At 42.3% G+C, this 24,504-nt stretch overlaps 1 protein-coding gene across 6 annotated transcripts in view; it reads left to right on the forward strand.

Moving 5' to 3' along the window:
- Window positions 1-24,504, forward strand: part of LINGO2 (leucine rich repeat and Ig domain containing 2) — a 3,618,115-nt gene that overhangs the window by 1,164,047 nt on the left and 2,429,564 nt on the right. For all 6 annotated transcript variants that reach the window (XM_069240594.1, XM_069240603.1, XM_069240567.1 and 3 more), the window contains one exon: window positions 9,419-9,485. The gene's annotated coding sequence lies outside the window, so the exon portion shown is untranslated. The remainder of the gene's footprint in view (window positions 1-9,418; window positions 9,486-24,504) is intronic.

Here is a 24,504-nt window from a genome sequence, read left to right on the forward strand (position 1 = left end):
CCCACACCGCACAGCTGAAAGCTTCATCGGAACTGAAGCCTGCAGACTTTATTGGAACCAATGCCAGACAGTGCAAAGCCTCGCACAGCAACGCCACACAGACCCTGCACCAAAGACATAAGGTATAAATCTTATCGGGCCAAACTTGGTTCTGTGCCCAGCCTGTGCTCCACTGGGGTGGACTTGAACTTTGGACTTTTTCCCCGGTCCAACGGGACGAGATGCTGTCAGTTGGAGCTTTGTGCCCTTTGATACCACTTTTATTGAAACCATAAAAAATTAAATATCTCCAGCTGTAATAATTGGATTTTTGATGCGTTAGTCTCCGATTCTTTATTACACCATAATATTTTTTTTAATTGGTTTGGGATTTTCCTTGTGTTGTGTTTTCACTTTATCAATGTTAATGTAACCTGTAACCTAAGCCTGGTTTATTTTGAGGCAGGCTACCTGAGGGTTAAACACAGGTTAATTTAGCAACTGCTTGTGGTTCATCCTGATAGGGATTATGGATGTTGCTTGAGAAGAGATTTTACCCTCACAAACGAAAACTCAATTTTCTACACCAATATTTTTTTAGAACGGGTGCTGATGGACTACGTTTTAATTGATAGATAAAGTGATTTTTATGCAAAAAGGAATATTATTATTTAGCAATGCTACCGTGCTCTATTTGCGCTGTCTGTAATATAAAATGGGGCAAAATTAGTCCGTTCCAATCTGGATTACACATCTCTTTGATATATGTAATGGGATTTTTTAGCTTTATTGGTAACTTTTATTACATTTATAAGTGGACGCAGTCTGATACATTTTTTCAAAAATTATTGATACTGTTACATGCATATATTAATCTAAAACGATTAAATAAACTATGCTTCACCTCAGCGATGCAGAACAATAAACCATCTCCTTCCTTCTCTATACAAAATGGTAGCTAGCTGTTGAAACATCAAGACCGAGGTGACAACAGTTTTTTGAATGAATTTTTGGTGGTACGCGGTGATGGCCCTAGGAGTGTGCAAAATACATCTTGGCGTTTTTGGGTATGTGGTTCAGTGTACTACCGCCCCTGGCCCACTGTCAGTTAATCCATTTAATTCTGCAGCAGAGGCACTGTAGGGCCAAATAGATTTTCTGTCCAAGGTCGAGTGGTCCCAAACCAGCAGCATGAGTAATTTTTCAGAGTCCCTCGGGTGGAACAGTCAAATTCAAACAGCTCATTATTATTGAAGTTGCAGAAACCCGTGGTGGGATGCAGTATGCTCAGTTAAAGCATACTGAAAAACGTCAATCAGTGATGGACACATATTGTCAATCACTCAGCGCTCACTCCTTACCTCATTTCCTATTCGTCCTCTGTGTTCTTCAGCCTCGTTTTTCTGGGCTAGATTGTCTTGTATGCTATAATAGACCACACCTCTGTTGCTAATGTGCTTTCTGTGATTATTAGCAAAACTCAGGTTTATATATGTGATTATTTACTTGTTTTATTTCATTATATAAAGCTACTAGGCCATTTTACGAACACATTGTAACAACATGCATAGGGTACAATATATTGATATGTGAAGTTGTATAGGGTGTTACCACCATTTACATGGTCCCAATGCCAGTTCTGAGTGTGAATGATCTTCACAATTCTGAGTTTCTCGACTGGAGTCAAAATGTTCTGCTGATATTGCAATTGGGAGTTTTTCATGATGTTCAGCCAGACTGGATAACAGCCGGGAAGGTTAGTATAAACTAATTCATTCTTCAGTGATGGTTACATTGGCTCAATCCTGTTACGAATCTGTTAAGGCTGTTTGGAAAATTAGGTGCTTGGATGTCTAGGCCAAAGGACCTCTTTGTTTCTTTCTTGTGGGATGTACAGTTGTTCATTTCTTTACTGCAGGATGATGTTAAGTTTTATGGTCACTTTTCTGGTTGGATGGCTTTGATCCTGAGTCAGGGGGACAGTACTTACTGCATGGAACTTCTCTCTAATTCAGAGTGTGGAAGTTTTTCCACACCCCATTTTTTCCAGATGCAGGAAAACGAGACTTGATTTTTCCAATGGTAATTACTCCAAAAATAATTGCATGAGGAGTTGGCTGTAGCAGCAGCCAAACCTCATTCCCTGATTTTTCTCCCTCAACCCTACATATATTTACAACTTGCTTGGAGTAGGTATTACATCTATACATTAGAACTCGACAGAATTCGTAATATTGGAAAAATCTGTCCCACAAAGTAATTTACCATTCCATTTGGTTTTCCTCATAATTGCAAGGCAACCGTGCAGATTTATAGGTCAGGGACAGTAAAATCACATCCAAATCTACTATTACCGCTGTACCATCCAATTTTTAAGCCCCATGTGTCTCAACAAGGAGGAGAGAATGGGAGACTATGGAAGTTATATACCAGGTATGTGGTTCGTATAAGGAGTTTTTTGTATCGGTCATGTAGCAGCCGCCACTGGTTAGCGGGTTAGATGATGTGCTTCTCAAAAAGACAAATAAAGAGTACTTAGGGCCTGATTCAGAGTTCTGCGGATGGGTTACTCACTCGCAAAGTTGGTGGATATCCCGTCTGCCATATTACATGTGCATTATATCCAACAACGCTTGTAATACGCGGACAGGATATCCATCACGTTTGTCACAGAGAATCCCATCTGCCGAATTCTAAATCAAACCCTTTGTGTTCGCTTTTGGAAATCAAAGTTTGGACTTTGTGCTAAGATCTGGAAATTCTTCAGTTCTCTTGCATGGAAATTACTTCTAGCCATCTGGCCTTCTCTTTACTGATATTGGACATTAGGTTGTCAGTCTAGTTTCATTATTGTCCGAACAGTACAGAATTTAGATGTGTCCTGAAAGACACAGGTTTCTTGCCCCTTCCTGGTTTGAGGCATGTTTTTCTTGAGCTCTGAAAATTCTGCTCCCAAGGTTCTGCCACCACGTACGAGATTTGTATTGTGCATTTAGGTGATTCACCTCTGGCTAACCCGTGGGTGCTGCATTTGCCAAGGAGGCTCAATAAAGAAGCCTGCCACAAAATGAGCAGCCTGACTGCTAAACCTACACATGCGTCTGTCATATCAGTGGTCAGATGCGGCGGGAGTCCTTACTCTTTTTCACAATAACCATGCAGGCAGTTGTGAGAACTTGTGTATTTGGGATCAGGACCAGTGCCTGAAACGTTAATTAGAATATGAAAAGTATAGGTTTGCTTCTGGAGCGCTCCCAAATCCACCAAGAAAATTGAAATTTGGCAGCCATTTTCTTGAAATTTGGCAAAACCGAACTCAAAGGTGACATTGATGAGGAACGTTTTGTGTTTACATTCTGGTTCAAATGGGGAGTCTTACATTTACAATGCAACTGTGCATTCGAGTAGGAGTTTGAAAAACGAGATGCGGCCCAAACGGGGGGCGGTATCCCGGAGTCACTTGGAAGATTTATTCTCTCTGCTATTGTGGCGGTCTGAAAGCTGCTGCGACAGTTTTTGATTGATGAAATGGGCTGAAAACTTAATTGTGCCCTTATTAGAAACAGGAGCGTTGATGCCGCCAGCCAGTCCTGTCAGAAACCCGCAGGAAAGTTGCATTCAGCTGCTCGCTTCGATTTCAAGCGCACAGAAAGGAAGCGGGAAAAGGTATAATTTCTGCACGCTCTCAGTCTCGGGGTCCTAACAGCACCAGCGCCAAGAGCAGCAGGTACCACCACCAGTGATTTCCTTTGACTTCAATTACACAGTCTTGCCTTCAGGTCAAGGCATTGAACTTTCCTCGGTGGTAATTATCGTGCGGTGAAACCCACTTCCGCAGGTGCTGACTTAATTGATGCAGTTTGAGTGGAATATGTAATAACTAGTAGGGAGAGGAAGCCTGTGTATTTAAAGGGACAGTAGCTCATATTGCGCTGACTTCAATGGCGATAACACAGTGTAGTTATTGAATCAGATTGTCTCATGTAAACATGATAACACAGTGTAGTGATTATTTCAGAGGTCTCACGTAACCTCAAGACGACATAAAGAGTTTTGCAGATACACAATTTGAGTCGGAAAGGCAAATAGTTTAAATCACGATTCTCTTTTTTTTTTTCTCTTCTGGGTGGTATATCTAGTAAGCATTCAGCACTTGGAATTGCAGGATTATTTACCTGGTCTTATAAAAGATTTATCATATAAACTGCACTGAGACCACCTTACAAGAGTGAACATGAAAGGGAGTAAACATAGTAAATGGCTCCTCTTCAGTACCAAAGTGTGAATTTATGACGGCGGACATGGACATGTGGAAAAACCTATGGCTTAAATCACCCTAATGTTTGTATATAGTTAATGAATTGTTGACTGTTTACATACATTCCCTTACAGCACATCTGAATAGCGTGTAAGCAAGGCTTATTGTTATTTGATATATATTTTAGTTATAGGATTTGTGCACAGCCCCCTCTCTAAGAGGCTACCCGTTTGTGCAATGAGTTTGGGGAGGGAATAAAGGACTAATTGAAGTATTTGCAACCACTCCCATCGTAGGTCCCCGGCCAGGAACATAGGAGCGCAAAGGCTGAAAGGCTGAGTGAAAGAGAAGTGTTTTTTACACCTCTTCTGAACTTCAACTGGGCTAGCTCTGTTTAGAGGAGGAGTGGGCGGAGCCTGAGGTGGTCAGGGATCTTCCACCATATATTCACCCTGCGCTATTAAATGTGGTGCATTCTGTTAATCAATACACATAGAGAGAGTGTAAGGGAGGAGGAGGGACATTTAATGAAGGAACCCAACCGTACTTAGCTCCCTAAATCTGTAACCAAAAGCACACAAAGAAGTACGGGGATCTATAGAAAAGACGTCAAGGGCACCATTGTTGCCCTTGGTTGTACGTGTTCCTATTTGGATAGGTGAGTTCAGTGAGAGGTCAGTCAGAGACTGGGATGTGTGTGGGTGGGGGAGAAAAGGAAAAGAAGGGGGGGGGGAATCCCTTTACGGGCTATGTGGTCTCACACACTATATAGTGTCATGCTTCATCATTTGACCACCTAGCCCCACCCAGGGAGGACAGTGACACCTGGGCGGACTCAACCTCACTGTTAAAGGAACAGGAGGGAGCGCGTAAATAAACTTATGTTCTCGAAAGATCAGGATCCAGCTAATCTATTGAAGAATTAAGAACACCTAAGCAGGCACCTGTGAGAAGTGACAATTTTAATGATGGTGTCTGATTGGTGTGATTAAAAAGGGGGGTTGGGACACCTCTGTGAGAACAAGGACTCACAGGGTCACCTAACTATCAAACAGTAGCCAACATGATTCTGCCCTCAGGAGTGAGCCAAAAGTGGTCTCGGGGCATTTATCAGGGCATAGGATCCCTAAGCCTCACGTTGGAGGAAGACAACTCTAATTAAATATTTAAGAGGTGTAATGTAAAAGGTCTACTTTACCCAAGGAATTACCTTGAGGCGGCCTGTAGAGAATAAACAGATAATTATAACAATCGTGACACACGCCACTGCAAAGTCAAACCAACCAACCACACACATGTCAGGGGGATGCATACGTGCACAAAATACATATGCTCATCGTAGGCAATATTCATGCACAAGGTGACAAAGTCAGTAAATCTAAGTAGGCAAGTAGGCAGTCCTACCACTGCAGGGAATTACATAGTCTTACCCTTTCCCTAGAGGCTACTGGCCTCTGGTATCCAGGAGGGGGAGTGTCCCCTTATAGTCAAACACTAAGGAAAAACGTGGAAGGAAACAGATAGGGAGAAAGGGTGAGGAATATCAAATATGGGGGAAGGGAAGAAAAGGGGAGAGTATAACCCAAGGGTAGGGTAGATAAAGATAAGAAAAAGAACAAGAACAGTGGGCGAGATTCCCACTAGGAATCCACCTTCAGTAATACATGGATACAGAGATACTGCATTATGAGGATAGTAGTCACATGAGATGGCTGCAATTAATAGTAAAAAACAGGTAAAAAATTATAAGGGAAAGGGGAGGTGGAGAAGAAGAATCTTATCTGTGCTGTCTGTGGTCCATTCGATCACTCACTACATCAAAGGGGGCGCTCGCCGTGCGCCTATACCGTCCTCGCCTGGGACCGCTTGGTACAAGTGGTCGAAGGGAGACGGTCTTTTTATGGTAGCTCGAAGTGTGGGACGCACGCAATTAGCACGATAATAGGCACTCGCCGATCTTCAGGTGGAAGGTATCACCACCGCAGGCCTCGGTATGGTTGCCGTGTGTGCCACAGCTGAAAGAGATCGCCGGCTGAAGGCAGGCGTGTGCTGCGGAGGGCGGGGCGGGAGGCCTCCGGCCGGAGTCTGGAGCCCGGAGGCTTCACGTGTCGACTGTGGCCGCTGGGAAATGTAGTTCCCAGCGGCTGCGTCGCGCGATGCAGCAAAGAGGAAGAGAAAAAGGAATTAAAAAAGTAGGAGGAGAGATCAGACAGAGGGAACAAAAAGAGGGGGGAAGGAGGGAACACGTGGAGGAGGGCAAGGTGGGGGAAAAAAGGGGGAGTTTGAAACAAGGGGAGGAAGAAGGAAGCAGGGGGGTGGGGGATGGGAAGAAAAGAGAAGAGAGGAGAGGGGGAAAGACAACAAACGGATAGAGGCTAGACACAATGCTAACATAAAGAGAAAAAGCGGAACAGAAAAAAAGCAGTTTTATAGGGGGGGAGAAAGAAGAAGGGAGGGAGAGGGAGAGGAGGGAGGGAGAGGAAGGGAGACAAAGAGGAGGAGAAAACAAGGGCATAGGAGACAGCCAGGAGAAAGGTAACAGAAAGTTACTCTGGTGATCTCTTTCAGCTGTGGCACACACAGCAACCATACCGAGGCCTGAAACGCACCGCGGGCCTGCGGAGGTGATACCTTCCACCTGAGGATCGGCGAGTGCCTATTATCGCGCTAATTGCGCACGTCCCACACTTCGAGCTACCATAAAAAGACCGTCTCCCTTCGACCACTTGTACCAAGCGGTCCCAGGAAAGGACGTTATAGGCGCACGGCGAGCACCACCTTCGATGTAGTGAGTGATCGAATGGACCACAGGCATTCTGTTAATAACTAAGAATTAATGGTTGATTCCATAATCAGACCATGTTCACACTGATCTGATAATTGAAGACACATATCACATGAGGACCTGTTTTACTGTTGAAGATGCTCCAAAGAGATTTTGGCAAGCCCTACCTGGTAATCTACATACAGCCTAACTCTCTTGGGTTGATACCATTACATGTTTACTTTGAGGCCTAGGGTCTTCTAACCAGTGTGCTCGGGCATGGTCGCTGAAATAATTCCACTATTCTGATTGCTGTTGAAGGATTACATATGACCATGTCTTACTTCTGTTCCATTCCACTCACAATGCACAACTCTGACACAATGTGTTTCATCAGTGTCCAGCTTTGTAACTGCATTTGATGCAAGTAAGAATGAAAACAGTCAGGCGAAGCTGCCATTTTGTGGAAGAATCTGGAGTGAGTTGGAAGGGAGGCATAATGGAGGAACCACCTCTTTTAAATATTTATTTTTTAATGAAAAACACAGAGCACTAGTAAATAACAGGAGGGTTTTCAATGTGAAAAAACGAGATTCTCAAAAACATGTTATGCATTCCTCTTCCCCCAGCCTTGTCCAGTCAATGTTGTCCTCCTAGTGTTACAGTACATGGAAGAAGTATTCACAAGTCCTTTACTGTTTCTGGGAAGTCATTACATTTTCAGAACTCATGTAACATCAAAATGTAACTTTAAATCCTTCGTGTACACTCATTTCCATTTTTCTGGACCTGGGAGGTTATGTTGGCTTAGTAAGAGAGTTATGAATATCGAAACGGCAAATTACATGGTAAACATGTTATGTTATGTTATATTTTATGCTACTTAATGTTCAATGGTTTAGTGATAGCACAAGTGTTTGAAGTTAAATATGGGCCCATTTTTACCATTGCAATCCCTTCCACGTTTATTTCAATACTGGCATTCGCTGCTTTCTGGGGAATGAGGACCGTAGAAGCACAAGACAGATTTCTCACAAGTTTGAAAACGTGTGAACTGTAAGGGTCAGGCGGGATCCTGTTCCGGTTTGAAAAGTTCACTGGATACCCATTTTATCCAGAATTCTTAGACTTTGTGGTCACCCGTATTCCAATAGCAGCTCACAGTCTTCATGATTTCAATATAAGGTTCGCTTCCGGAAAAAATGTAAATATTCTAAACTTAGTGAAAGAAAAATATTTTGTATATCACCAACAAGCAATTGCATGTGTAAGTGCAAGGGTTTTTCATTTATGGCTCAATACCACACTGCCATAGTATCAAGCTTTAACACAGTTATTGAACCAAAAACCAAGGTGCACCTTTGGAAAAAAAAAGAAAAAGGGAAAAAACGAACTCTACAGTAAAGGAGCGGCCCTTTTCAGATCTTCTATCCGGCCAACATACATGCACTTTACAAGCTTTGGTTTGACTACTCACATCAGGTACATATTCAGACAGAATTCCCCCTCTTGTTTGAAAATAAACAGCTCATAACCTTCTGTGGGACAGTGATGCATCTTACAAAATGGCTAAACTTCTTTCCATTTTATGCAGAGTGTTGCATTGCTCCTGTGACAGGCGTACGAGATCTTACAGAATTCCATAGCATTGCAGCACTGGGGTTGGCTCTTGGGAAAGACGTGGCTGTTCACCTTGGCGGCTCGCGAGTCTATTTCCGGAAACACGACTCGATCTCATATTCTTGTAAAAGGGAATATCTATCCTGCTGCCAGCATGTCACAGGGCTTTGGGTGGTGCATGGACTCCAAGCTACTGCAGCGCTGGTGCACATAAATCACCGTAGTGTGCAGTCTTCCAGCTACCAGTGGGCATATAAATCAAGCTGGTGTCACCTACAACGTGGCCAGGAGGCTCTGGTGTACTTCTGTATATCACCATAGCACCTTTCTGTCACACAAAGAAAAGGTCCCTACCTTCTCTATAACCCTTCTGACAGTCTAGCCAAGCCCTCCAACCCGCGATACTCATTACCCTAAACTCTATGACTGCTTATGGTCTGTAGACATCGAAAGGAAATATAATCCCTGGCACATTTTCGAGGCAGCTACTAAAACCAGAGTGCATTGTATATTTTTCGAATTTAAAAGGCTAATAAGGGTCGTCCTCACTTAAGGACGTGCGCTTTACTCGCCAACTCGCTTCCTCGCGCAGTCAGGTTCTGTTTGCATTTTTAATTGGCAGCTTTATGGGTGATAAATTGAATGCATTGCATCTCGGTAGGAAGTACTTTTGGCCGACACAGGCAGCATGGACTTTTTTGCTTAGCTTGTGTTTTACCGCTCAGCAAACAAAGCACAGGTCAGGAAGCATTTCTATTAAAGCCGTTTGTTACAGCTTTTTTTCCCTTCTTCTGCAGGCGGATAACTTCAGAGCCTTCCCAGCATCGCGGGCCTTCGCCGCTGGAGGACGGTTTTCGAAAGCAGGTAGGGCCCATTAAAGCGCGGGAAGCGCATCTGCCTGGGGACTGAAGATTGCTCACTTAAATCGTTTGTTGTTGCAGCTCTGAATGCCCTAATATGTTAAGTCCCATGGAACGCACAGCAAGGTGGGAGGCCTGGTCAGCACTTTTGTTTGCTTGTTCACTCATTTCTCGTTGAAGTGCCTCTGATTTCAGCATGTTTCACAGCCCAGGGCCAAAAAGATTTTCGAGTAGCCCACGCTGCCAAGCTGCTGTGCATGCTAAGGTCTTAAAGGCTGTTCGTTCCTTGTTAGCTAACAAAAAATATTAACGTGTGAACACCACATTTCGACAATATGACCTCGGAATCTGGTTTATTTTGCATACGCATAATATTTCTGAGAGCTCACATCACAAAATTAGAAAAAAGCTATGTACTCGATTAACTTAAGCTCCTTTCCCTGACTGTTACCCTTGATGTAGATAGATTCTCGTCCCCTGCAGCACAAGACGAGGGTACACATACTGTAGGTAGATGGCGTCTACCCACGTTTTTCACAGGTTGGACGCCATCTACCCTACCAAAACCTTGGGCCACAGAGAAATATGCTTAACTTGTCCTGGTAGTAATTTTCAAACACTGAGGGCCTGATTAGGACCTTGGGGGAGGGGATTACTCCGCCTCAAACGTGACGGATATCCCGTCCACTGTATTACAAGTTCCATAGGATATAATGAAACTTGTAGTACGGCGGGCGCCATATCCGTCACGTTTGTGACTTAGTAATCCCCTCCGCCATGGTCGTAATCAGGCCCTGAGACACATTCAGCTTCTCCTGCATGTTGTCTGCTTTCCTTTTAAGTAGCAAGGTGTAGGCAAGGAGAGGGGGTTGTTATCAGAATCCAGCTGGGACCATAACAAAGACCAAAGTTCAAGGGCCAGCAGGCCTCCATTTGTTGGAATATCCTAGCTGGGAAACAAAGGCTCACAGCTTGTTTTCACTTCACAAGCACTTAAGAGAGGCATGCTTTTGACTTTGTTCAGTCCCAGCATATAAGAAATATGCATGCACTTTAAAAATGTCATATGTGTTGGTCTGTCCCAGTATTTGCACAAATAACAATGTAAATGGCACTGTTTTGTTTTATTTCTTTTATACCGCTATAATACTTCTCATCCCAATGCAGGGTGTCAGAGCACTTTACATTACACATAGACATTATACATTAACAATAATTCATATGTGTGTAAATCAGTGTGTAGGATGTGTTATATAAGACTGTGAGGGTTATAAGATGTAGTAGCCACATGTCCTTCATAACTCACTGTGCTATATTAGAAAGATTACAATTTATGAACTGCAAGTAACAAAAGGTTATCTGTGTTAATTGCTTACCCATCTTCATAAAATAAAAATCTGTCATCTGCGAGTTACGGAATAGTGCTTTGCAGGAATAAGGTACAAGCTAATGGACCCAGACTGGCTTGAGTACATCGATCAGTATCACCGCTGCCTCTTCCAGGAAATCTGGCTATTTGATCCACCACATAAGTTAGGGTGTAATGTCTTTAATTAATGCAGCTCTTATCACATGGTAGACCATCAGGAGGGTTGGTTCTATGGATAAATTATTTTCTAAATGTTTCTGTCAACGTACATCCTAAAGATTCGCCTGATATTCTGGGAGTAGGTGTAAGCACCCACAATAGAACCTTTTTACACCTATTTAACATGTATTTAAGACAGAGGAGAAGCAATCTGGAGTCTCAGGTCATAGAAACACTAGATAGTGCTCTCAACCCCATAGATCCCAACAATACACTTATCATAGGTGATGCTTTATATTGCATGTATGAACCAATATATGGGCTACAATCAATTATGGAGGCAGAGGACACAGCAAGAGGCATCATGTACAGTAGCAACTTACACCAGAACCCTGTCTGTGAGAATACAATTGCAGGATTGGCTCTAACAATCCCAGCCTATATACATTCAAAAGGGGCCGTGTTCGATCAAAGATAGACTATATTCTACACAGTGTAGCAACATGGAAAAGGATAACTGCCTTTAAAATAGACAGTAGAGAAGACAGTGACAATTTCCAGCTATTTCTATCGATGTCAAGGTGTTTCCCAGAATCACAGCCACTTGACAGGGGTCCACTGCCAAAACAATCGTCCATAGGAAATAATTATAGGTCGGTAAAGTGGCCATCTATATTGAACAACCTAGAGACTATGGCCAAGATCAACAATGTACTCTCTGATGCAATGGGTCCACTTGTTGACAACATTCGTCTGAAATACCAATGATAGACATCCACTACTCCTTGTTTGCAAGTCTAAAGCCACACCTAACAAAGTTGTAAGCCCAAAAGAAAAGGCAAGGGACTAGAAAGGATTCCTCATGCAACCCATGGTATACGAAGGACTGTAAAGAGGCCAAAAAGTTGTTACTTAAAGCGTTAAAGACCAAAAATGTACTAGATGTGTGCGAGGCCAGGGCCAACTTAAAAAAAGTGTAATCTAGAACCAAAAGGAGCTGGGAAGAGACAAACTGGAATGACCTGCTCCAAGCAGCTAACTGTAAAAACACAACTACCTTTTGGAAAATAGTTGCTCATGGAAGCAAAGATGCATCCACTTGTACGGAGCACTATATTGACCCCATTACTTGAATCCGTCATAGCAGTGATCTATATTCTGAACCCATGTAGCATTTCCAAGAATTACATTGGTTTCCAAATACTCACTCTAACAGTGGCACAAATACACAGTTCATTTTAGCATAGAAGAAATGGTGGAGGCCATTGATGCCATTAGGCAAGGAAAGACCCCTGGTTTCGACAAAATCCCGGTGGGCTTATTTAGGCATGACAAAGATGGATGAGAACCTTATGTAAATCTGTTGGATTCGGCCATTTTTGCAGGGTCACCCCCAAACTGTTTGCCTTCTTCCTACTATCTTTGTTGACCTATTTATGTTGCCTTTAGTACTCTGGGCACTTCACCACTGCTGACCAGTGCTAAAGCGCAAGCGTTGTGTGCCTAAATTGTATAGGTAATTGGTTTCTCCATGATTGGCATATTTGATTTACTAGTAATTTCCTAGTACAGTGGCAGGGCCTGTAAATCAAATGCTACCACTGGGCCTGCAGCACTGATTGTGACACCTACCTGAATAGCCCAGTAAACATGTCTCAGACCTGCCACTGCAGTGTCTGTGTGGGCAGTTTTAACTGCCAGTTCGACCTGGCAAGTGCACCCACTTGCCAGGCTCAAACCTTCCCTTTTACTACATGTAAGTCACCCCTAAAGTAGGCCCAAGGCAGCCCCATGGGCAGGGTGCAGTGTATCTAAAAGGTAGGGTATGTACTGGTGTGTTTTACATGTCCTGTTAGTGGAATACTGCTAAATTCGTTTTTCACTATTGCAAAGCCTATCTTCCCCATAGGTAAACATGGGGAGTGGCTTGAAGTAACTTTCAAGTGTAATTTCCCAAAGGGAGCAGATAGAGATATGGACTTGGTGTCTCTGAACTCACAATTTAAAAATACATATTTTGGTAAAGTTGGTTTTTAGATTGTAATTTGGACAATGTCACTTTTAGAAAGTGTGCACTTTCTTGCTTAACCATTCTATGCCTCTGCCTGTCTGTGGAATACATGTCTGGGTCAGGATGACAGCTGGGCTGTTTGTGAATTCACTCTAGACTGTCATAATAAGGGAGCTGATGTGTGCCCTGCATATCCTGATGGGTCTTCCTGGGCTAGAGAGGTGGGAGAAGCTGACACTTACACCTGAATAGGGCTGTGCCTGTCTTTACACAAAGCAGTCTCCAACCCCCTGGAGTGTCTCTGGGGGCAGGGCAGGAAAGTCAAGGTCTTGTGCACTACAACGACTTTCCTTTGAAGTTTGCCTACTTCAAAGGCAGGCATGAGTATAAGTATTGGGCCTCTGAGACCACAACTTCAGAACACTTCTGGACCGAGGACGTTCTGCCTGCAAGACGAGCTTGATGCTGTAGGAGAGACTGTCACTGTGCCTGTTGTTTTGCTGTGCTGGCCTGCTGCTTCTGTCCTGGAAGTGAAAGGACTGGACTTTGCTTTCTACACCCTGCTTTCCAAGGTTCTCCAAGGACTTGTACTGAGCTGGCCTCCTGATAGAAGGCTCAGGGACATCAAAGACTTCATCTGCCAGCACCTGGACTTTCTTGCTGAGAGTCGTGACTTGCCAAGTGGTGCCAAATCCAGTCCCTGGGCCTTTGGAAGTGAGTTCTGGTGAAACCAAGAAGAAACCAAGTGCATCGATTTCAGAGCGACTTTGAAACTGGAACTGCTGTCTGACTCTGCATTGCTGGCTACGGAGGAGCCATGGTCCCTGCTGAGTGCAGTAACCACAACCAACGCCACAGGCCGGACACCGCTGCAGCACCTTTGAAGTCCCACCACAGCATGAGTCTTGAGTACTGTGGCCCGACGTCCAAGACACCCAACTCCGACCCCGCTACTCCCCTGTGGCCCTGTGGTTTGATCGCAACACCACAAAGTTGATGCCGCACTTCTTGACCTGCTGGATTCATTGACCACTCCAGATCCTAAGGAACCAATTCTTCATCACCGTCGCCACATCACCTCCCCTGCAACCGTAAAGAACCAATGCCTCACTTCCCCTTCCTTGCAGTAAGAAACCGACGTCTCACCTCTCCGGTGGTAGTAAGGAACTGATGCCGCACCGGCTCCAGTGACGCCTCACATTCTTGACTCCATGCAAAGCCTTTGCTTCCTCATCGTTTTCCAAGGTACTGTACCTGGGATGCGTGTGACTCTGTGACCGCCCACATTCCCTTGTGAGTAGCATTGGACTGTAGGAAATGACTCCGTCAATGATGTCACGATAGCACCAGTTGGACCTATTTTGCTTCTAAGCACTTCTCTGAGATTTAATCTTTATAAATGTGTATCTTTGCTCGTGAATGTTGTTTTTTGCCATTTTGGTCTTGTTTTGTTCAGATAAATATTGGCAATTTTTCTAAACTGGTGTGGAGTAATGTTGTGGTGTTATCACTGTGTTACTGTGTGTGTGCATGTGTGTGTTTGTGTGTACAAATACTTAACACTTTGCCTCTGAGATAAGCCTGACTGCTCGTGCCAAACTATCAAGGGGGTGAGAAAGGGTTATCTTAGGTGTGTGACTCCCTTACCCTGACTGAGTTAGGGTTGCTATTTGAACAGGGTGCAAATCACTGATAACTAGAGGCCACATTTCTAAGAAAATGTGATTAGCATTGCAGTGGCTTCGGGAGCACCAGTTCGCTCCACACGGAGAGGGGCCAAAATAGTTCTCATCTATAACAAAAGGGAGTAAACAGGATCCTGGCAATTATATATCAATAAGCGTTACAGACACACTATAAAAACTATAAGCCAGGCAGGTCTTGAGTAAATTGAATGATTGGATGGACAAAAACAACATCTTTGCAGCCTATCAAGCAGGGTTCACAACTAATATAAGTACAACTGACCAGGTCCTCCGGCTTCTCTGCATCCTGTGGAAATACATCATATCAAGGAGAGGGCACATGTATGTTACATTTGTTGGCCTAAAGGCGTTTTTGACCTCATCCAAAGAGATCGCTTATGGGTCAATTTGAAAAACCAAGGCATACCTGATGATCTTCTAACCTAGATAACCAGGCTGAATCAAGGTCCGCCAGGGTCCACTGGGATCCATGTGGCAAACTTGCTAAATCTATTCTCATCAAAAGGCGAGTGAGGAAGGGAAGCGTGCTTGAACCCACTGTGTTCTCACTCTATGTTAATGATGTTGTTGATTATCTCAAAGAGTGTAGCCATAATTCCCCACAGCTTTATGAGGCCCCTGTTCCAGCATTACCTTTTGCTGATGACACCATTTTGGTGTCACTTAACGCCGAAGGGTCTCCAAAAATTACTTGATAGCTTTAATAAATGATGTGCTGAAAAAAGCCTAGAAATCAACGCTAGCAAGAGCAAATATATTGCTATTAAACCCCGCAAGACGTTTAATAGAAAAATTACATTTCAAGAGCAAAAACTAGAGCATGTAACAAAGTTTAGATATTTGGGTGTAACACTTGATCGTAGGCTATCATGACTTTTGCACATAAATAAAGCAAAATCATTCCTCGCCCACAGCTCAATGGCTATTATATATAAATATCAAGCCCACACATCCAGAAGGATCCCTCCAGCCCTTGAGGTCTATGAGCACAAATCACAAGTAGCAGTTCTGTATGGGGCCGAGCTGTGGAGCATAGACAGCCCTAACCAGCTTACATTAAGTGAAAATAAGTTCATAAGGGGGCTACTGGGCCTCCCCATATCTACACCACTAATACCAATGTACCAGGGCCTCAATAATATACAAATAGAGCATATAACAACTTGAGACCTATGCTTTATTGGATAACACTATGGCCCACACAGGAAGTGGCACATTACAGAGAGGGACTTGGAATTATTGGAATTTGATAGGTCCGTGCCCTTCCCCATGGCTTCGACATTTCTAGGCCTGATTGGCAAACTTGATCCACTTTCTTACTGGAGCAATCCCAAACATTAACATCAAATTCAAATAAACAATGGAAGCAGATATACTTGGAGTATGCCTTGAACACTCTTCATCAAAACCCAGACGAGGCAAGCTGGCCACACAATTCCTTACCATTATGCCAAAACCAAGTTTTGAAGAGTATTTAGATGCTGTCCCCCTCATTTGGCAAAAATATTACAAATGAAATTCTGCTTTGAAACTCTTCAAGTCAATGCTTTTACTGCAAGGTGGAAGTCGTTTAATAATGCTGATGAAGATTCTACTTGCCCTTTATGCACTTTGGGTACTACCAAAAACTTTGCACATGTTTTATTCTTCTGTATGGCAGATGACAAGCTCACAAGGAAATGGATTCACCCAATCTGCCTGCCGTAACGTGAAGTTTATGGAACACTTAAAACAGTGCTTAATTTGTAAATAAAAAGGTGCTGGTGCCCTAAACGCTTCTCTTAAACATGCCGCTGCTACAATTAAATGTGCGAACACGGAATACTAAAGCAGCGTAATCCTGAAGCCCTCTCGGTCTCTTCACTCCATTTAGAGGCACTCCCTGCCCTTTCAGCTCACTCTTGCAGCTTTCTGCTTTCTCCCTTTGTGACCCTTTTTTGTTTTTCTCTTCCTCCGTCTTTCCCATAAGTGTCTTTTGCTCGCAGTAAATGCTTAAGGCAGAAAAATAAGTGCCTTCCCTAACAAATAAGTGCCAGTGCTCCGCATCTGAAACAACAAGCACAAATTAAGCACTGACTTAGAAGCATTACAATTTTAAAAATATGATACAACCCAGTGCATAGTCTTTGGTCTGAGTTGATATTTATTAGCTGTAGGACTTGCACAGGAAAAGATGGGTATGACATTTTTAATTACAATGTTTATACTAATTCATGGTTTTATCTTATTTCTCTTTTTCATGTTAACTAATTGTACTTTTTAGAAAGAGTTATTGTGTATGCACTGCATTGATTTTAGCCTTGTGTAACATATAATCTGTAAATATGCTTTTAATGGTTTTTAACTGAAATAAAAGTTACTGTGACTGATATCATGATTATTTTACAAACAGATCAGTGGTATATTACATTGAAAAACACAACATATCTCTGCACACACACTACACATGCACACAAACAAGCACACACACAAAGAGCAGGGACAAGCTACATATGACTCTTCGCACTCTTGAAAATTCTCTGCTGGTTGTCCAGCATCTCACAGAATAATTTACCTTCTAAAGGCTTCAAATTGAGGCTCTGTGTCAAAGAGCAACAGCAAAGGAGAACATTTCTCTATGTTATGGTTGGTGGCAGCTGTTAATGGTGCGTATGTGACTCTCAGCTTTTCATTTGATCTGTTTTCCACTTCTGACAGGGGTATTCCAGTTGAAAATACAATTCAATAGAATGGCTGCAGTGTAGTAGAGGTTGACCCCAATTGAAAATATATTAAATATGTCACCAAATACAAAAACTCTCGTGTTAACCAATAGACCAAGAATACACTCAGGTGGTTCAGTAAATTAGTCTCGAATACAGCATCACAAAAATGCAACTGCACAAAAGTATCCATCTTCAATAAAAGCGTCCATAGTTATTAATAAGGAATAACTATTACTGAAATTGTTCATGGGGTGGAATTTTATTTGGCCATAAGACTGGATACATGGACATAGCATATGAGATTATTTTGCATTCATTCCAAAAATGTGCCTTTCTTGCACTTGGGAGCATGCAATAGGAGCGTTTTTATTTATTGATGCGCACTTTGGCAAGGTGGTATAGCAATATTTAACTAATAAACTAAGGGGCATATTGACAAAAAAGTGGCGCATCGGTCGCGATGCACCACTTTTCTGGCATCCCCTTGTGCCCCCTTAATGACACCATGGTTGTGCCGTATTTACAATATGGAGCACCATGGCAGTTGTTACCACAACAGCATCTTTTGTGTCAAGGTAAGTATAGGTTTACCAGCCATATCGCTACCAATGTATACCTTGGTGTTATAGATATCTGCAAGGTATTTAGATATGGAGCTAAGAGGTGACAATCTAGACCAACCTGCCTATATTTACCTTGACAATAGTTTGGGTGACAATATTTTGTCTGTAATATTGATGAAGCATAATATCTACACCTTTGATATTCTGACATACAAACATGCATGAAGAATAGAAATAATATCACAATAACATTCACTCTTAAATGTACAAAGACGTGATTTTTGTTCTACCTGTCCTAATATTTTGGTACTTCTTTTAACTCTATATCATACAACTGCACAATGCCAATATGCAGCATTTTGATTCGTCTCCAGCTGGAAGACATCATCCCAAGTGATTCGGAGCCTGAAGAGCATTGTCCTGCGGCTGTCACAGCCCACAAACCACTATGCTTTCTTGCCATAACAGTTGTATGTGAAAATCAGAAGGTTCTAATTAAAAACTAGAACCCTTATGTAGCTTAAAAATGTGCCAGCACATGAAATGCTGCTGCTATAAAGACAATTTTTATCTTTTTACTTTTCTGTGCAGCAGGCTTTGTAATCAGATGAAAACAGATATCCTCTTTGTTGCTGCAAGATTTTGAAAGATCGTCTGTATTTTGCTATTGGGTACCCAGTCTATGAAAATTACTTTAAACTGCATAATCAGTCGTGGTTAGGTTGCCATTGTTTTCTGATAGGTACATGTGTAAGCCGTTGTTGTTTAATGTTTAATTTTTAAAGCTGCCATTCACTTCAATTGGCTGAAATTGCTACAAATGGAAAGTTGGAGCATGCAAACGTACACATACACAAACCTGAAACTTCTTTAGTGTGGAGCAACCAGAAAAGGCACAAAACTAATTGTTTATTGTTAGAAATTGAGTCTCTAGTTGGCAGAGGTCTGTACTCTGTCCAAGTATGGACCAGAATCCTAGTCGGGGCAAGTAAGATACACACTAAACGTTTACCTGTAATCACCCTCAAGTAGCTTTGCACAGAGCCGTCAGGGTAAACTAAAGTAGCAATTTGTGAAGTATCTGTGTACACACACAGCAACACATTGAAAACACCACAAATTGACTCCACACAAGTTTAGAAAAATAGCCACTATTTATCTGAGTCAATCAAGACCAAAACGTTAAAAATCCAAAATACACAAGTCAAGTTATGAATTTTCAAAGATTAAACACAAATGCGGTGCTTAGAAGACAATAGCTTCAACCAGAGCTGTCTGGTCGCAGTGGACCGGGGAAAATCCAAAAGTGTAGTCCGACTGTGAACCGAGCGTGGGCTAGATACAGGAGTCACGTAGATCCACTGATAGTACCTTTGTTGCATCGATGCTCGGTGACAATACATTGATCCAAAGGAGGGGATGCGTTGCGCTTGCAGGTGATGCGTTGTTCCCTGATCGGGCAACGTCAGTGATGCGTCGATGTTCAGAATCAATGAGTACTGGGTCTGAGCCATTGGTACTATGTAGGCCGAGCTGTGGCTGCCTTGTAAGTCAAGGTTATTCATGGCACATTTGGCGAGCAGTGTCCCCAGCTTCGGGGCAGGCAGCAACAAAGTGGCATTTCTGCAGCAGGGTGCGTAGGTTCCATGTGACGTGCCGGTGTTACTGCATCAGTTCTTCTGTTGCAGCACCACACTCACCTCCAAGGGCCTAGGACTGGATTTAGCACCACTTGGCAGAGCAGGACCCAGAGCAGAGGGGCAAAGGTGCTGTTAGCAAGATGCAGGTGAAATCTTTGATAACCCTGAGACTTCAGAAACAGGAGGCAAGCTCAGTCAGGCCCTTGGAGAAACTAGATTGCAGAATGTAGAGAGTTAGATCAAGACTTCTCACTTACAGGCAGGAAGAAGTAGGCAGCAGGCCAACACAGCAGAGCAAACAGCAAACTGGCAGTCCCTCCTGACAGCACATCAGTCCTTCTTCCTGGTAGAATGTCCTCACTCCAGAGGTGTTCTGAATATATGGTGTCAGAAGCCCACTACTTATACACAAAAAGCCCTTTGATGTAGGGGTAACTTCAAAAGAATTCTCTGAAGTGCACTAGGACCCGTTAAACCAAACCCTGCTTCCAGACTACCAATAGGGGGTAACCAGCCCCTTGTGTGAGGGCACGGTACAACCTATTCAGATGTAAGTGTGAACTGCCTCTCCCTACTCAGGACGACTATCAGTATGCAGAAGAATGCAAATGTATCCCCAGTAACACCCAGCTGTTCCTGTAGGTGACTGTCTGGAGAGAATGTACAAATGTAGCTGTCACCTAAACCCAGATGTGTATGGAGAGACAGACTAAGGCGCAGAATGGTTAAAGTAAAAAAATGCCATCTTTCTTAAAGTGGCATTTTCAGACCTGCAGTATAAAAAACACCTTTACTAAAAGATGTATTCTTAAATTGTGGGTCCGGAGACACCAAACTCCATATTTCTATCTTTCTCCAATCGGAAATGACATTTAAAATATGTTTTAAGACAACCACAATTTTAGCCTATGGAAAAGATAGTCCTTGCAATAGTAAAAAATGGAATTTCATAGTGGACATGTTAAGCTTAAAAATGCATGGAAAACTTTTTTAATACACTGCACTCTTCCCTTGGGGATATCTAGGGCCTACCTTATGGGTGACTTACATGTAACAAAAAGGAAGGTTTGGGCCTTGCAGGAGGGTACACTTGCCAGGTCGAAATGGCAGTTTAAACTGCATACACAGGCTCTGCAATGGCAGACCTGAGACATGTTTGAAACGCCACTGTAGTGTGTGGCACAACCAGTGTTGTAGGCCCACTAGTAGCACTTGATTTAGAGGCCCTGGACATACATATTGCACTTTACTAGGGACTTAAAATTATATCAAATATACTAGTCATGGAAAAGCCAATGTTACAATGTTTTAGACACAAAGCACATGCCCTTAGCACTGGTCAGCAGTGAAAAAGTGCACAGAGTCCTAAAGCCAGCAACAATTAGGTCAGAAAATGAGGAGGAAGGCAAAAAGTCTGGGGCTGACCCTGCAAAAAGGGCCATTAACAACATTTATGTGTTATAAAGCCATATATTCAGCCAACACTACTGTGGCCTACAAAACATTACACACAAGATGGAATACAATTTAAAATTTTACAAAGATCATTTCAACAAGTACAATTTACAACAGCTGTTGCAAGATAAAAAATAAGGGTCCTTTTTGTGTTACACACTAGTAGAATTACTTTTGATGTGCTCTCAGCTAGATTTGTACTCTGAAATAGTATCATCTACTTTAAAATATACTATAAATAATGTAGCTGTTTAGAATGTAAACATATATGGGCCTGATTCACAAAGGTAAACGTACACTTCTGTGTAAGTTTACTACTTTTCAGTATTCACAAACTAAGGCCCTCATTAGAAGTTTGGCAGGCAGAAAAGGTGGCCCGCCAGACTCCCGCAGGTCAGGAGACCGCCAGTGCAGTTTCCTTTCCTATGGCCCTATTATGTGTTTCCTGCTTGGCCAGCGGGCAAAACATAGTTTCCACCCACTGGCCCAGCACAAAACGCACAACAACATTAGGGCCAGCTCATTATAGAGCCGGTGGGAATGCTGTTGTGTGTCGGGTTTACCAGCACCCATCGCACAAACCACTGCCTGCTGATTTGCACGCTGGGGCTGGCCAGAGAGGCCCCCGCACTGCCCATGCCAAATGCATGGGCCACCTTTGGGGCCCCCCGCATCCTATTTTGCCAGCATTTCATTGGTGTTGAAACTGCCATGTAAACGCCTGCAGAGAGAGGGGTAGTAATCCCCATGGCAGCGCTGCGCTCGTGGATTGGGACCACCAGCACCGCCAGGACATCTGGTGGCTGAAAAGTGGCGGTGCCACGGTCGTAATGTTGCGGTCAGACCACTGCTTTGGCGATGGTCTGACTACGACTGTGACCCTGACGGTCAGGTAACCACCAGGGTCATAATGAGGCCTTAAATGTGGAGTTTTACAACTAAACACTTCCTATACTTATGTTTCAACACATAAGTTGAGGGAGTGAAGAGTTGTAAAACTCCACGTGTAGTTTGTGTATTGCATTTTGTAGTATTTCAAACATACCACAAATAGACCATATCTTTACTAGAAAATTCATTCAGATGTAGAAATATGTACAATTTACATTTACTCTGCTTATCAATGATTTTGGAGAGAAAACACTTTAGTACAAGAGGATTCAAAAGAATGGAATAGCAAAAAGGAAAAATGAAAAATGTAAATAACTCTTTGAGGATCTAACTATCCATTAGAGCACACAACTATTCATTTTTATGAAAGAGATATGCCTAAAAATTGTGTCATGTCCATCTAAAAGCCCCATTGTGTTGTAATGTAATGTGGAGACTAAAATATTCTACTCTGTCTACTGAAATATTGAAATACTACAACTTTAACTTGAGGTAGGTATTATGCAAAAAAGAGTTTGGATAGCCTCAGGCAAAACACGTAGAAAGGGATGCTGGAGATAGGTGAAGTTCCCTTTTTTAGCACCTTCCAAAGTGTATTATTCTACCTATGAGTAAACATCCACAATACCTCTCACATTTTGTGAACAGCATATTTTCTATTTGGATTTACAAAAGGATTCAAATGACACACTGCACTCAGCACATTTATTGAGGCTTTCTTTGTAGGAATTGCTTCAAATTCATTCAGAATCTCTTCAAGTAAATTATATTCATCTGTGCCTCTTCTTTGTCATCAATACATAATGCTAGCAGTCTAGTTGTTCATTGGTAATCTATGTGAAACTGAAGTAGGCCACTGAGGAATAAACTGATAGACTGCTGCTAGTGTACGTTTTACTCAATATGCCAGACATTTCTGATATAAATGAGCAGGATATTTGTGAATTTACAGAAAATATGCTCTTATTATGTTCTCTATGGACCACAAACTATAATGCCCTTAAAGAAGAAAACTGATTTTCACCAAAGATTGTTTAATAAATCTCAGCAAGGTATCAACTTTTTCCATATTAAGAGATCATCCTTATATTCACCACAATTATCAAAATTAAAAAAGTACTACGTATTTATTGTGTATATAGTGACTAGATATGTTATCCTTTTTATGTGCTCATTTTTGTAAGCCTTGAAAGCAGTCATGGATAGCAATGCATTTCAATAATTGGCTCTAGCACCAGAATAAAAATGGTGAGACGTGATCACAAAAAACAAAACATGAACCCTGCTTCTTGTAACCTTCCTCCTGCATTTTACCTTTAAGAAATGCATCATCCAACAAACAAAATTGTTAATTACAATCCAAAATTTAATGAAATGGATTACAGTAGTAATATTATCCAGTGGGGAGGTGTCTGAAACCACCTTATTAAGGATGATCTGGGGGTTCCTTCCTCCTTGCACAATGTAAATAAATTAGCATCCTGTATAAAATGCTAAGTCATGCTCATCCAGTCAGATTGCACAGAATGATAGCACTCACCTCTATCTCTTGCCTGCATGCTAGGGTCAGTAGTGAAGGCAAGATATAAACTGAAATATTAGGTGAATTTAGTTATCTGACATTACTCGCTCTTAATGCTGGGAGCAAAGGGTGATAACACTTAATAGAGGCCCTCAATGGCATTTTGAAATTGTCCCAGTAACTCAGAATTTAGACAACGTTATCTGTTGTTCTTTGCCTATATTGGAAGTTACCAACTTATTGTAATGGTGAGCATAAATAGGGAAGTAAAGATGTATTTTCCTTAACCCTATATCTACACACCTTAACAGCATGTTGATAGTTAATATTCTGGAGTTAATATAAGTGTAGATTGATATCAACAGTGATATTATGGTAGAACACTTGCAGGATATGTGTGCAATAGTCAATCTAATGTGGTACACTCAACAACACCAGCATCCATCCAGCGTCATGCTACTTGTTTGTGGACACCAAGAAATCACAATATTGCATGTAGATTGCCTTATGAATGGTGTGCATGCTTATAAAGCTGACTTTGCGGAGGAAAAGTAGCAAGTGAAATAAACAAAGGATTGATGTGAACCACCTAGATCCTACATAATATCATCCCTGGACCTGCCAAATAGATTGAAATTAGCTAGTCTTGCCATTAGGGGCAAGAACATAAAGCACTGTAATATGGATGGTGATCAGGTACAATAAAGAAAGGGAGCACACTTTTCAAAGTATTTAATTGACTGATTGTAGAAAGCAGACAGATGACACCCTTGGTAACCTGGGTATCCAGAGTCAGATTGCTATCAATATTGATGCTCAGGAGTAGAAATCATTAGCATGGGTGGAAGGATAGTGTTTCAGCTAGGGTCAAAGGCTGGGAATACAATTAGTGATGGGGGATGATGATAAGAGCACCTTTGTCCTATTAGTGTTACATTTAAAAAAAGGTTAACTGACCTCCATTTTGAAATCATATGTCAGGGCTAAGGGCTGGAAGGCCCC

The sequence above is a fragment of the Pleurodeles waltl genome, chromosome 1_2, assembly GCF_031143425.1.
Source record: "Pleurodeles waltl isolate 20211129_DDA chromosome 1_2, aPleWal1.hap1.20221129, whole genome shotgun sequence".
Lineage (NCBI taxonomy): Eukaryota > Metazoa > Chordata > Amphibia > Caudata > Salamandridae > Pleurodeles > Pleurodeles waltl.